General features: G+C 35.4%; 1 protein-coding gene across 3 annotated transcripts in view; it reads right to left on the bottom strand.

Moving 5' to 3' along the window:
* Positions 1 to 13,721, bottom strand: part of stet (rhomboid serine protease stem cell tumor) — a 555,200-nt gene that overhangs the window by 289,590 nt on the left and 251,889 nt on the right. The window lies entirely within an intron of this gene.

Genomic DNA, 13,721 nt, shown 5'->3' with positions numbered 1-13,721 from the left:
CAATTGAAAGATCTTATACTTTTTGGAATGGCAACAGTCTCGCGAACTTGAGATAAAAATTATTTAATTCTAACTGTATTGCCACTTTCAAAGTTTGTTAATCCAAAATTCTTTAATTTGTACAAAATATGAAATAAATAAAAAAAAAATTAGTAATTTTCATTCGGGTTTTCAGATGAACATATTAGAGGGAAAGATTATGCGTATTCAAAATCTGCTGGCTCTAGATGGCAGCATTTTTCCACAATGCGAGAAACACACGCACGCACAGATTCTTCATCGTTTAATTTCTTAAAAAGTAATACATGGTGATAATATTTGGTGTTTGAAAAGTGATTCGGACAAAAAGTGCTTTTCAAAGTTAATCGACCTCCTGATGCTAAAAAGTAAATCTTTCCTCTCCCCGATACCTTGAATTTTTAGATCGCAGTTTTTTATCATTATACAATTTTCTTTGGACACATTTTATAGCTCATATCAGCTTCGGTCTTCCCAAGTTATGTGCTAAAATCGAACATATTTTCCGAAATTCGGTTTATCTCGCTTGCTAAGGGAGATTGCTTAAAATAGAAAAACGTAATTTTTCAACTTCTTGGATTTTATGAGCTTCGGACTACAAAGAGAACTGTAGATATAGTGGATTTCTTTTGATGAAAATGAACCTAAATGACGAATGCTGGAAATAGTTACTTAAGTTTAAATCTGAAAATTTGTATCTTGCAGATATTTCATAAAAGTCACTTTTTACTTCCTTGTACGAAGTAAAAAGGAAGTATTGTAATCGCGAAAAGTTTCAGGCAGCATATTTCAACGAAAATATCCATTTTGACCGCTATCGAATGCAATTTAACGATGTTTTTGCGTGATATCTGTACATATGGACAGAATAAAAGACTCTTTTCCTTCAAAGAAATTATAAAACTGCTTTAAAATTCATTGTGAAGAAAATTTTTCGTGCCGTCTGTATGAACGTATGTACGTACGTGCGTACGTACGTATCTCGCATAACTCCAAAACGATTAGTCTCAGAACGTCGAAATTTTGTATATAGGACTGCTATAACATGTAGATGTGCACCTAGTATTTTGGTTGCAATCGGCCGCACCAAACGTATATAAATATATTTATATATATATCCACTCTATTACCCGGCTCAGTGATCTCAGTTTCTTTACTCTTATATGCTTTTAAATTGTACATTTTTAGCTTTAAAAATGATTGAATTATGTTGTTTTTATCTTCCGGTTAAGGATTTTATGCCTTTAGTAAATCTGTGTGCCAGCCATTTTTAGAATTATCAGCAATTTTAAAGTTGTTTTAATTGCCGCTAAGCCTGTTTTTAATGGCGGCCATTGATGTTGACATTTGAAACAGGAGACTAGTGGATTTGTTGCCAATCTAGAGAAACTCAGCTTCGCAACACCAAAGATAACGCCTTCATTTATTATTGCGAATTAAATCATGCTTAATGCTTTCTGGAATTTTTTCGAGGAAATAAGCGTTTAAGATTTACTTCGTAATTTTTAATACAGATATTTTGAGTTTTTATGTATTTTTGCCTTGTCGCGAAGTGAAAAGTGAATTAATTGAATGAGAAATACTCAATCGTCTGTGAAAAACTGTTTCTTTTTTGTTTTGTTTGCTTAATTTCTTTTATACATCAGTCTAGGTTTATTATATTATTTGAATAGAACGTGTGACAACGATTAGATAATTCTTTAAATGATATAAATTTTATGCATTCTGAGTTATAATATGAACGAAATATAATACTGTTAAGTAAACCTAGCGCCAGAGTGTCGCTATGGTAAACAAAGTGAATTTTAAAGAATGCATTTATTCTATTGTGGTTTATGCGCTGTCGGCGAAGTAGGTTTAATTCAATCTAATAAGTTTAAATGAAATGCAAGTAAAAATGCGTATAATTTAATATTCCGTACAAGGAAGTCATGTGGTGTACACATCAGATTTTTTTTCAAATACGACATACCCACTACTGGCCAGCTGATAAAAACGACGGAAAGTGATAGTATAAATCAGGTTCAAAGCCTGTGGAAGTTTGGTTGTATGGCCATTTTTGCGTTTATCCTCGTGTAACGCGAATGCCAGCCATTTTTCATTAAAATGTCTTCCGCAAAGGCATACTTCCTAAGCGACATTTGCATGCTTTGCCATAATCCATTAAACAACAACAGTAATGTCATTGATATCCATCTCTAAAAGTGACCAGTATTTTTGAAAAATAAATAAAATCGAAACTGAACATCACTTTTTAAGGCCACAACTACACAAGTAATCATGTGGAACAAGGGGTAGATTCTTAGTACATTTTCCTTTAATATTGAGATTTTCTGAACGTTCCAGTTATTTTACTGTAAAAATAATAAAAACCAAGCCTTCTTGTGGTAACCGGTCTAGCTAGCACTCAAAGATCCCTGATTCGAATCCCGAAGAAAGATCAGTATATTTTTCACCTTTCTCACTCCCTTAACCTTCTAATACTCTTTACAGCGGCGTTAGAACTAAAACATCTTGACGATAGCTCCTTGCCACCTGGGTTGGTTGATTGAATTACGGGCCTCGCTTCTTAAGTGGAGGGAAATGTAAAGAATTTTCGCATTCCACATGCGTATATACGTAGTATTGTTGCTTGCATATGGGTTCATGATGGACTGAATGCACACAGAAACCGATGATTAAATTGGATAAAATGATAAAATTTATTTTCCGAAAAGAAACATTTCATAGGTCTGAAACCGTCCACAAAAGTACTCGTAGTATTCTTCCCAGTATGACAGAGCATAATCAGTAGTTACCACGTCAAACTATTAGGAAAGTTAAACGTAACTCAAAACAAGTACATCTAAAGAGCAAAGCTCGCAGGGAAATCTCTCAATACTGCGAATTCAACTCTGATCTAAAAACTGAGAGCTGATGCTCTCTCTGGTCTAATACACTGAAGTGACAAAAGGCATGGGATACATCCTAATATTTTTTCGGTCCTCCTTTTGCCCGGCGAAGTGCAGCAACTCGACGTGGCATGGACTCAACAAGTCGTTGGAATTCCCCTGAGGGTATATTGAGCCATGCTGCCTCTATAGACGTTGTTGACGGTGCAGGGTTTTGGGGACGAACTGACCTCTCGATGATGTCCCATAAATGTTCGATGGGATTCATGTCGGGCGATCTAGGTGGCCAGATCATTCGCTGGAATTGTCCAGAATGTTCTTCTAACCAATCGCGAACAATTGTGGCCCGGTGACATGACGCATTGTCATCCATAAAAATCCCATCGTTGTTTGAATACGTGAAGTCCATGAATGGCTGTAAGTGATCTCCAAGTAGCTGAAGGTATCCATTTCCAGTCAATGATCGGTTCAGTTGCACAAGAGGACCGAGTCCATGCCATGTAAAAACAGCCCAGACCATTATGGAACCACCACCAGCTTGAACAGTGCCTTGTTGACAACTTGGGTCCATGGCTTCGTGGGGTCTGCGCCACACTCGAACCCTACCATCAGCTCTTACCAACTGAAATCGTGACTCATCTGACCAAGCCACGGTTTTCCATTTGTTTAGGGACCAACCGATATGCTCACGAGCCCACGAGAGTCGCTGCAGGCGATGTCGTGCTGTCAGTAAAGGGACTCGAGTCGGTCTTCTGCTGGCATAGCCCAAGGAAGACAAATTTCGCCGCACTGTCCTATCGGACACGTCCCACATTGATTTCTGCGGTTATTTGACGCAGTGTTGCTTGTTTGTGAACATTCACAACTCTACGCAGACGTCGCTAGTCTGGGTCGTTAAGTGCAAGTGGTCGGCCACTGCGCTGTCCATGGTGGGATGTTATGCCTGAAATTAGATACTCTCGGCACACTCTTGACACTGTGGATCTCGGAATGTTGAATTCCCTAACGATATCCGAAATGGAATGACCCATGCGTCTAGCTCCAACTACCATTCCGCGTTCAAAGTCTGTTAATTCTCGTCGTGCGGCCATAATCATGTCAGAGCCTCTTCACATGAACAACTTGAACACAAATGAAACCCTTGCCAAAGCACTTCGTATTTATACATTTTCTACGCGATACTACTGCCATCTGTATATTTGCATATTGCTATCCCATGACTTTTGTCACTTCAGTGTATAGTTGTTCCAAAGTACAGCAATATATAGCACCTTCCATTTCTCGAAGTTGCTGGAGGCATTGCGGTTAAAGGTACATATAAAGGCCGTATATGGTTGCAGTTATATATAAGGAATAATTACAGTTATTCAAGAGCAGTACCAATTATACCTATAATGGAACCGAACCAAAATGTCGCCAATTTTGGCGACTTCTGGAGATTTCTCGCCAAATTAGGTGACAAAAATTAGTCGCCAAACACATCGCTTGTTTGACGATATCTTGCCAATTTATCTCAGTGTTAAACATACATGTCCTGTTATCTTATTTTTCCGGCGAAGCTTCTTTTCTTGAGGTATTTAGTGTTACACTGTACAAAAAATACTACAACATTACACAGAATTTGACAAAAAATTATTAACATATGTACAAAATTCGTTATACTTCCAGATAGCAAGAGAAGATCCATGTTCATCTAAATAACGGGAGATCGCGTGTATTTAAACACCCGTGGCTTGTAGATAATTACATTTAACCTTATGTAGTTTCTATGCAAATTTAATTCTTAACAAGTTTTACCAAGGCCGAACGGTTAAAAGATTGTTGGATGGTGGGAGTTCGTGCAAGGTTTGAATCCAGCTCAACATGATTCGTTTTCGTGGTTTTTTCCATGTATAACGTGAATGCGAGACAATTTTCTTAGGAAAGCCCTCCGCGAAGGCATCACTATCCTTAAGAAGATCCTCTCTGAGTGCTTTGGCTTATTCAAATAACCATACGTAATCTCACCTAATCTTTAGGAAGGTATTTTTGTACCGCTCGGATATTTTCGGACTATTCTACAAAGCAGTATTAAAAGTTTTAAGGAGAAACACACATAAAGCGTTTGTTTGTCACATAATATCTGCTCTAAACAATTATAGAAATTAATTCTCGAGAAAACTGTGTAAAGAACTTTAAAATACTGTAATCCATTAGTTTGGATAAAGCTCCTTGGATGCGAAACTATAAAACATTCGCGCAAACAAATAGAAAAACTATATTTAAAAGTAACCATTCGTTGACTCCAAGGCAAATACTACTCAGAATTGTTACCATACCGATTAACTTAAAGATGCACGTTCACATAAACAAGGAAGCTCCCGAAGTCTTCCACTTCTTGGCAAGAAATAAATTGAAACAGCGAATTAAATGATCTTCCACGGCCGGCGCCCTGCAATTACGGTTAGAGTGAAGAGCGCTGAGGGTGTTTGCATCGTCGAACGAGCGTTTTTAAGATAATTGTTGTTAGGAGGGCGCCGTTTTAAAGCTGTGGCTCAAAATGGGATGAACGTGCGATTGCAATTCTGGGAGCGAAGTTTATAAACCAGTCTAAAAACTGTGAGATGCGAATGTAGGATGCGTTAAATTGAAACAAAGATTAAATAATGTAAAATACCGAAATCTTGCACTTCACTATAATGGTTTCAGCGTAACTCTTTCCTCCTTAAGAGGCTTGTTATTTTTAAGTAGTAGCGGATTTAAACTCAAATTGTGCAAGATCCGTAAATTTAACCGCTTCGTATAATTTATGTTAATGCTTCTATAAAAGTTCGGGAGAAAATGGAATAATGTTTTACATCGCTGTTTTAAAAATTATCTTCAAATGCTCTTCTTCCTTCGAAAAGTACTTTTATCCTTCACTTCAAAGTAGAAATTATTTTTATTGAGTCATGAAAATAGAAAATAAATTTCTTACACTCTTTTTGCATAACTTTAACGAAAAATTTTATTTACGTAACCACTTGCGATACAATTTATTATATCATAAAGTATCATTCTTTATGATGACATCACCTTTAGCAGATTCATCCCAAATTATTTGAGCCATTATGGTCACATTACCCTGCCTGTTATCCTTCTACTTGCTTAATTGCTTAGATTAGAAGGCAATGAAGGAAACCACTGGCGGTACATTTCTTAAGAGCCACCTCTAGCTCAATAAATAAAGGTGATTTAAATAATAAAATGTTAATTCACATGTCAAAGATCTCTTTGTACACAACATTTCTTGTGTAGATCTTTCTATCATTTTTAAGCTCGCCTTGCAGAGAATCATCCATTATTTTTAATTTTACGTCCGTTCTTTCGAGAACTCTTGAACAGCCAACATAAAGGTTGACCGTGTCCAAATGCAGGCTCAGGTAAAAAAAATGCCAACACACTTAAGCGCTTTGCCCTGAGACTTATTGATGGTCCTAGCAAAGGCAAATTTTACTGGAAATTGTCTACGTCTCAATTGAAACGGCAACCCTGTGCCGTGACAACTTCACCCCATTGGCTAGTACAGTTACGCAAGCAACCAATAAACTACCGGCGACAAACAGACACTTAAGCCGCATATAATAAAGATATTTATTTATTTCATTTTATTTGTTTTTTCATCGTTGCCGGTTTTTGCCGGTTGCATACTTCCGAATTCTATTATATATAGATGTTAAATTTTTTTATTAAATGTTAAATGCACGTGCTCTTGTATTTTTAATTTTTCCCGCTTAGCTTTCTCATAATATTCGTCACGCGCTGCACTGCACGGGGAATAAAACAATTTACAGTTACGCAAGCAACCAATAAACTATCGGCGACAAACACTTAAGCAGCATATATATAAGATTATTATTTTATTTATTATATTATTATTTTATTAGTCCAAAGAGGCGTTGTCCCTGAAGGACTGTTGTTTTCGTTTTGCGAATTTGCGTTGGTTCACTATAAACGTCCGTTTCACACTTCAAACTGTTGCCACCAAATGTTAGAATCCTGCATTATATTTGAAGAAATTAAATAATGAAAAATCTGGATAAATGTATGTATATTTCTCGCACTGTGATAAAACAACGGTACGTAGAGCCATCGAATTTTGAATGACGTAATCCTACTGCGAATATGGGCATGTGGAAGCCCAAATTTGAAATTTGTTTTATTATCGATTTCATATGTTGTAAAACTTTAACGAATTTTTGATTAACAAACTCAAGGTTTTCAAAGCGAGCAATGGCAACGTTGTACAGAAAAAACATTTTTATCTCCAGCACGTGAGTCTCTGTATCGGAAATTCTAAAGATATGCTAATTTTAAAATTATTTTACGATATTACTGTTGAACTGAATTTTATGGTTTAAGTGCGAAGAACGTGATATTTAATAAATAAAAGTAACAGGCAAAATGTTTAATACGCCCCTTTGGACGTAATTTAAAGTCTGAAACCTTTCAGGTTTTCTTTTATTGTATTTTATTATTTTTCTTTCCTCACTGTTAAACAAGTTGCATTAAGTTCTCTCTATATTTATTACAAGTGAAAGCCTTTTTCTCGGATAAAATAATTTACGTCTGCAAAAGAGATAGATTATATATCTAAAAGATAAGATGCCTTTGTGGAGCATCTTTAAAAGAAAATTATGTTAAGTAAAAGTCTTGAGCAGTAGCTCATCTTCCCTTGAAGAAGCTGAATGCTTTGTTAAAGAGAGACTTGTCGTTTTATAAAGTTATCTTATTAGTCATCCTTTACTTTCACTTCTACTTTCGTCAACTGCTACGAGAATGCAATTTAGGAAGTCTAAATAAGCGCAGAGTTCTTGAGTTTGGACAGAAAGCTTTTGCTAAGCGTAACTTAGCTACGCATCCCTGCTGCTTAATGTAACTTAGCTCTCTTCGGCACTTTTGTTTTATCCCAAGCGAAACTATCTAAGTTTTTTGTTGATGTATTCATCTACTTCTAAAATCTTATGTTTGTGTGTTACACACGATTATGTTACTTTAGTCCAAAAAAACTGTAAAGAGTAGAAAATGTTAGCATGATTCAGGTCAGAATAATAGTAACTAGTGCAAGCGTTTCTGCATTATCGTTGCTAGAATTAAAACTAAGTAAATACAATCCTTTGGAGTCTAGTATCTTGATTACGGGAATAATATATGTTAAAAAATCTGATGTGTACACCACATGACTTCCTTGTATGGAATATTAAACTATACGCATTTTTTCTTGAATTTCATTTAAATTGATTGGATTGAATTAAATCTACTTCGCATAAACCACAATAGAATAAATGCACTCTTTAAAATTCACTATACTTGTTTACTATAACGACACTCTGAATGCACAAAATTTATATTATTTGAAGAATTATCGTTGCCACATGTTCTATTCAAATACTATAATAAAGCTAAAACGATGTATGAAAGAAATTAAACAAACAAAACAGAAAAGAAACAGTTTTTCACAGACGATTGAGTATTTCTCATTGAATTAATTCAGCTCTCACTTCGCGACAAGGCAAAAATACATAAAAACTCAAAATATCTGCATTAAGAATTACGAAGTAAATCTTAAACACTTATTTCCTCGAAAAAATTCCAGAAAGGATTAAGCATGATTTAATTCGCAATAATAAATGAAGGCGTTATTTTTGTGTTGCGAAGCTTAGTCTCTCTAGATTGGCAACAAATCTACAATTCTGCTGTTTCAAATGTAAACAAATATGTCGGCCATGTTATTTAAAACTTAACCGCACTTAAACAGCTTTTAAATTCTTGATAATTGCTTCCAGAATTACGAAAGGCATAAAAACCTTTACCAGAAGATAAAAACAACATAATTGAATCATTTTTAAAACAATAAATGTACAATTTACAAACATATAAGAGTAAAGAAACTGAGATTACTGAACCGGGTAACAGAGTGGATATATTTATAAATATATTTATATACGTTTGGGGAGCCGATTGAAACCAAAATACGAGGTGCACATCTACATGTTATAGTAGGTCTTATATACAAGATTTCAACGTTCTGAGGCTACTCGTTTTTGAGTTATGCGAGATACGTACGTACGTACATACGTTCGTACAGACGCCACGAAAAATTCTCTTCAGAATTAATTTTAAAGCAGTTTTATAATTTTTTTGGAGGAAAGGTGCCTTTTATTCTGTCCTTACGCACAGATATCAAGCAAAAAAATCGTTAAATTGCATTCGATAGTGGTCAAAATGGATATTTTCGTTGAAATATGTTGCCTGAAACTTTTCGCGATTACAATACTTCCTTTTTACTTCGTACAAGGAAGTAAAAAGAATGTATTTTAAAAGCAAAATGTGTTCTTGATAGCGTGTATTGTAAATCAAAAATAAAAGCTAACATATTGTAAATGAGTTTATCTAAAAGTTAGGCTTCTCAGTTAACAGTTTACATTAGTTATATGTTTTGAAATAGTGTCATTGAAGTCTAGTATATGTAGTTATTATAACCATGTAGGAATTCCGTTAGCAGGTAGAAGAGTTGGAATGCTTCAGTTTTATATATTGTTTCACCCCACACAAAGCTGAAGACCGGTGTGAAAATGCATTAAAAGAAAAGTAAATTGTAAAAGGCGTAGAGACATTAGGTACTTTTGGAAGCAGAAGAGATGAAAAATGAGCAAACGCCTTCCCCGGGAATCGAACCACGGACCTCTGGATACCGGCTCAGCATGCAGAACTACTACACCACGAAGGCACGCTAGGAAGGTGGGAGAAATACCTTATATACACTCCCTTTTTAAAGGGCGACTGGGGGTTTTAGGGGACCTAATCTCTGCCTGAGGAAAATCATCATCCAAACCCTTTTAGTTCGGGCGCCACTGTAGAGACATTAGGTACTTTTGGAAGCAGAAGAGATGAAAAATGAGCAAACGCCTTCCCCGGGAATCGAACCACGGACCTCTGGATACCGGCTCAGCATGCAGAACTACTACACCACGAAGGCACGCTAGGAAGGTGGGAGAAATACCTTATATACACTCCCTTTTTAAAGGGCGATTGGGGGTTTTAGGGGACCTAATCTCTGCCTGAGGAAAATCATCATCCAAACCCTTTTAGTTCGGGCGCCACTGTAGAGACATTAGGTACTTTTGGAAGCAGAAGAGATGAAAAATGAGCAAACGCCTTCCCCGGGAATCGAACCACGGACCTCTGGATACCGGCTCAGCATGCAGAACTACTACACCACGAAGGCACGCTAGGAAGGTGGGAGAAATACCTTATATACACTCCCTTTTTAAAGGGCGACTGGGGGTTTTAGGGGACCTAATCTCTGCCTGAGGAAAATCATCATCCAAACCCTTTTAGTTCGGGCGCCACTGTAGAGACATTAGGTACTTTTGGAAGCAGAAGAGATGAAAAATGAGCAAACGCCTTCCCCGGGAATCGAACCACGGACCTCTGGATACCGGCTCAGCATGCAGAACTACTACACCACGAAGGCACGCTAGGAAGGTGGGAGAAATACCTTATATACACTCCCTTTTTAAAGGGCGATTGGGGGTTTTAGGGGACCTAATCTCTGCCTGAGGAAAATCATCATCCAAACCCTTTTAGTTCGGGCGCCACTGTAGAGACATTAGGTACTTTTGGAAGCAGAAGAGATGAAAAATGAGCAAACGCCTTCCCCGGGAATCGAACCACGGACCTCTGGATACCGGCTCAGCATGCAGAACTACTACACCACGAAGGCACGCTAGGAAGGTGGGAGAAATACCTTATAAAGATATTCTTGTTCGTTGTGTATCTTAAGTATTCTCTTCTAAACTGCTTTTCCTTCCAGGGATTTGGAAGAAGAAGTGAGAGATAGAAAATTGTGAACGAAAATGTCTTTCCAGTGTGAAATATAAATTTTAATATAATAGAAAACGTAAATTTAAGCCTAAGAATTAATATTAACTTAAATGAGATTTTGCAAGAGGTGGCTGAAGTTTTTAGATGTTAGAATTTAAAACATCTTTCAAAGCCATTTAGACCTTTTTTCGATTAGTTCAAATTCTGTTGGGGACAAGTAGAAGGTATTTTATGTTAATTAACCATTATTATGATTTAATCCTTTACTGTAACTTTTTATTTCTATAATCGTCAACAGAATGCAAATTGGTTGCTAGAGTATTTATGTCCAGGTTTTGAATATTTTAGAGTTAGAGCTTTTGGCAGCCTCATCTGCAGTTAATATCCTATCTTCCAGTTCTGCGAGTGATTGGTTTTGCTAGCCGACATTAAAAACGCATCGTTAAAATATTTGATCCAACTTAAGCAGACTAGAAATACTTTGTCTAAACGTTTTGTGTTTAAATGTCCTATTTGATAACCATTGTTCTTCACAATATTTCTACACTATAATTTCCAAGACAATAAAAATAAAGCCTTTTGTAGCATCGGAAGAAGTATTTTATCCTATTTCTCTTGAACAGCTTTCTAAAGTCCAAGGTTTGGACAAACCACTTTTCTAAAGTCGAAAAGCGCAAATTCAATGGAAGATACATAAGAAGATTTAGTAGGGATAATGAGTGAAGGGTTGATACCGTTTCTCGTTCCATTGTATCCAGGAATTTGTGTGCAGATTGATCTAATGTGATGAACGCTATTGGCAATGTTGATCGAGCCAGACAAGCGGCTTTCTGTTGCATTCGGGCAATATATTGACCTTCGCCTTCTGACTGGTCAGTCAGCCAGAAGTAATATAGCGAAATACTTTGAAAAAGGTTAATGAATTTTGCAGGATTTTAAAAGTATTCGCAACTGTTATTTAAAAGTAATAAGGTTCGCAATTAAATTATGATTGCAGTGCCAAAAACATCGATTGCCTTCTTAGATAGCGACACAAGAAGAGGTTCTTTTCAGTTTTCGACCGCATCAATTTGCTACTATTTGATTTTTCGCCTTCGGGTGGAGCGGTACGATATATTATCATGATAGGCCCTAAGGAAAAAATTTGAGCATCCTGGTTAAAACTCTAAGTATCTGCATGCCAGCAGCAAAGCGAAGATCCCAGATACCTGCACAGCAAATTTAGCGAACACCGCTTGACATATCTGACAGATTCTTTCCTTATCGGCAGCACAGCACTTAGCTCCGACCAAAAATTTCTTATTTACTCTGAAATGTCTTTCTACCTCCATAGCTACTAACTTGGAATTTACTGAGGTACAACTTTGATACACCTACCCCAAAAAATTACGCGCCAAATCTAGCACTCCCTACGGACATTTTAGGGTTGCTGTTTCTTATTTAGGTGTTGCCAATTTAGGTTTTTTCAGCTTTTAGGTTTTTGCTGTTGCCAAATTTAGTATTTTCTTGTATTTTGTACCATTTTGTGAGTTTTTTTTAAAGTTTTGTGGCAACATTTTTTGGATTTCATATATGTTTTACCGCCATTTCATTCATTCGCCATTTCTTTGTGAAGTGATCAAGCGGATTTCTGACTTGCTGTATTTTGCTGCAAATCTGGTTGTATTTTCCAATTATACTTTTTTTTTCTATTAATTATTTTTATCTTTTAGCTTTCAATATGACTACTGTATATAGTGTTGTTGAAAAGTTTCAGGGAATTTTGAGTCGGAAAATTGATAGTTGTGCTTCATTTTCGTCGGGTAGGCCGACAGTTGGAAGGCCAGGTATTGTTAATTGTTTATTTTTGCATCATTTGGCTCAGGATATGCAGATGTTAATTGACCTTTTTGGTGCTACTTTGGTAGACAGTTGCACGGATTTTGGTGATTTTCCTTTGGCGAGTAATACAACTTATGGTAAACCCATTGCTGGATAAGTTATTTATGCTAACCGATACTTTGTTGTCATTTTATTTAAAAAATAATGCGTTTTATTGTGCATAAATTCCGTGTTTAAAATATTATTTATGGCTTTTAAATATTAAAAATCAATTTAATTTTGCATTTTTATTTGAAATAAAAATTTTATTGTTTATCATATTTTATGAAATTTTATGTTGTGGATGATGTAATCAATGACGTCACCTTACATTAAAAGTAATTCGTTTTAATATGTATAAATTTAATCTAATGTTTTAAACATTATTTATGGCTGTTAAATATTAAAATACAATTTAATTTTGCATTTTTTTAAAAATGATTTTATTATGTATGAATTTTTAAATAATTTTAATTCTAGCCGTGATGTAATAAGCTCTCTGATTGGTTATAGAATATTTGTGCATTAACGAGCTGTAATCAGCTCCCTGATTGGTTACTGACAATTTGTGCATTTCCGCACCGTTTTAAAATTTAATTCATATCTTCGAATTCATTCAAAGATGTTATCTAAATTATGATTCTGATTTTTTTTGTGGTACTTATCAATAAACAACAGGTTAAATACTCAAAAAAATTTAAGTACATATTTTTCTTTTATTTTATAATTGTATACTTCAATTTTTGTTAAAAAAAAATTAATACACTATTTTCAGAAATTGCTGAGATAATTATTGTCCATATGTTTTAATGTTAATTATATTCTATATAACGTATTTTAAAGTATTTGAATTTAATAATATTCTAATTCTTTTAAATGTTGGTATGATGGTTTTTAATTCGATATTCAATTTCAGTAATATTTTAATCTAATTAAGCGTTGGCCCAATGTTTTTATAGCGGTGTTTTTATTCTCTTCTTTGCTATATGAAAGTAATAATAACCTTACTTTAGTATTTTGTACTCATAGTAAATGTATTTATTTACACTTGCCTGCCATCTTAAAAAACGACATTTTCAACAAAAACTTAATCCATTACATTTAACG

Source organism: Stegodyphus dumicola, chromosome 5 (assembly GCF_044657685.1).
Source record: "Stegodyphus dumicola isolate Sdum_Otavi_A_Nest chromosome 5, ASM4465768v1".
NCBI lineage: Eukaryota > Metazoa > Arthropoda > Arachnida > Araneae > Eresidae > Stegodyphus > Stegodyphus dumicola.
The sequence above is the reverse complement of the archived record's forward strand: the minus strand, read 5'-3'. Positions and strand labels throughout refer to the sequence as shown.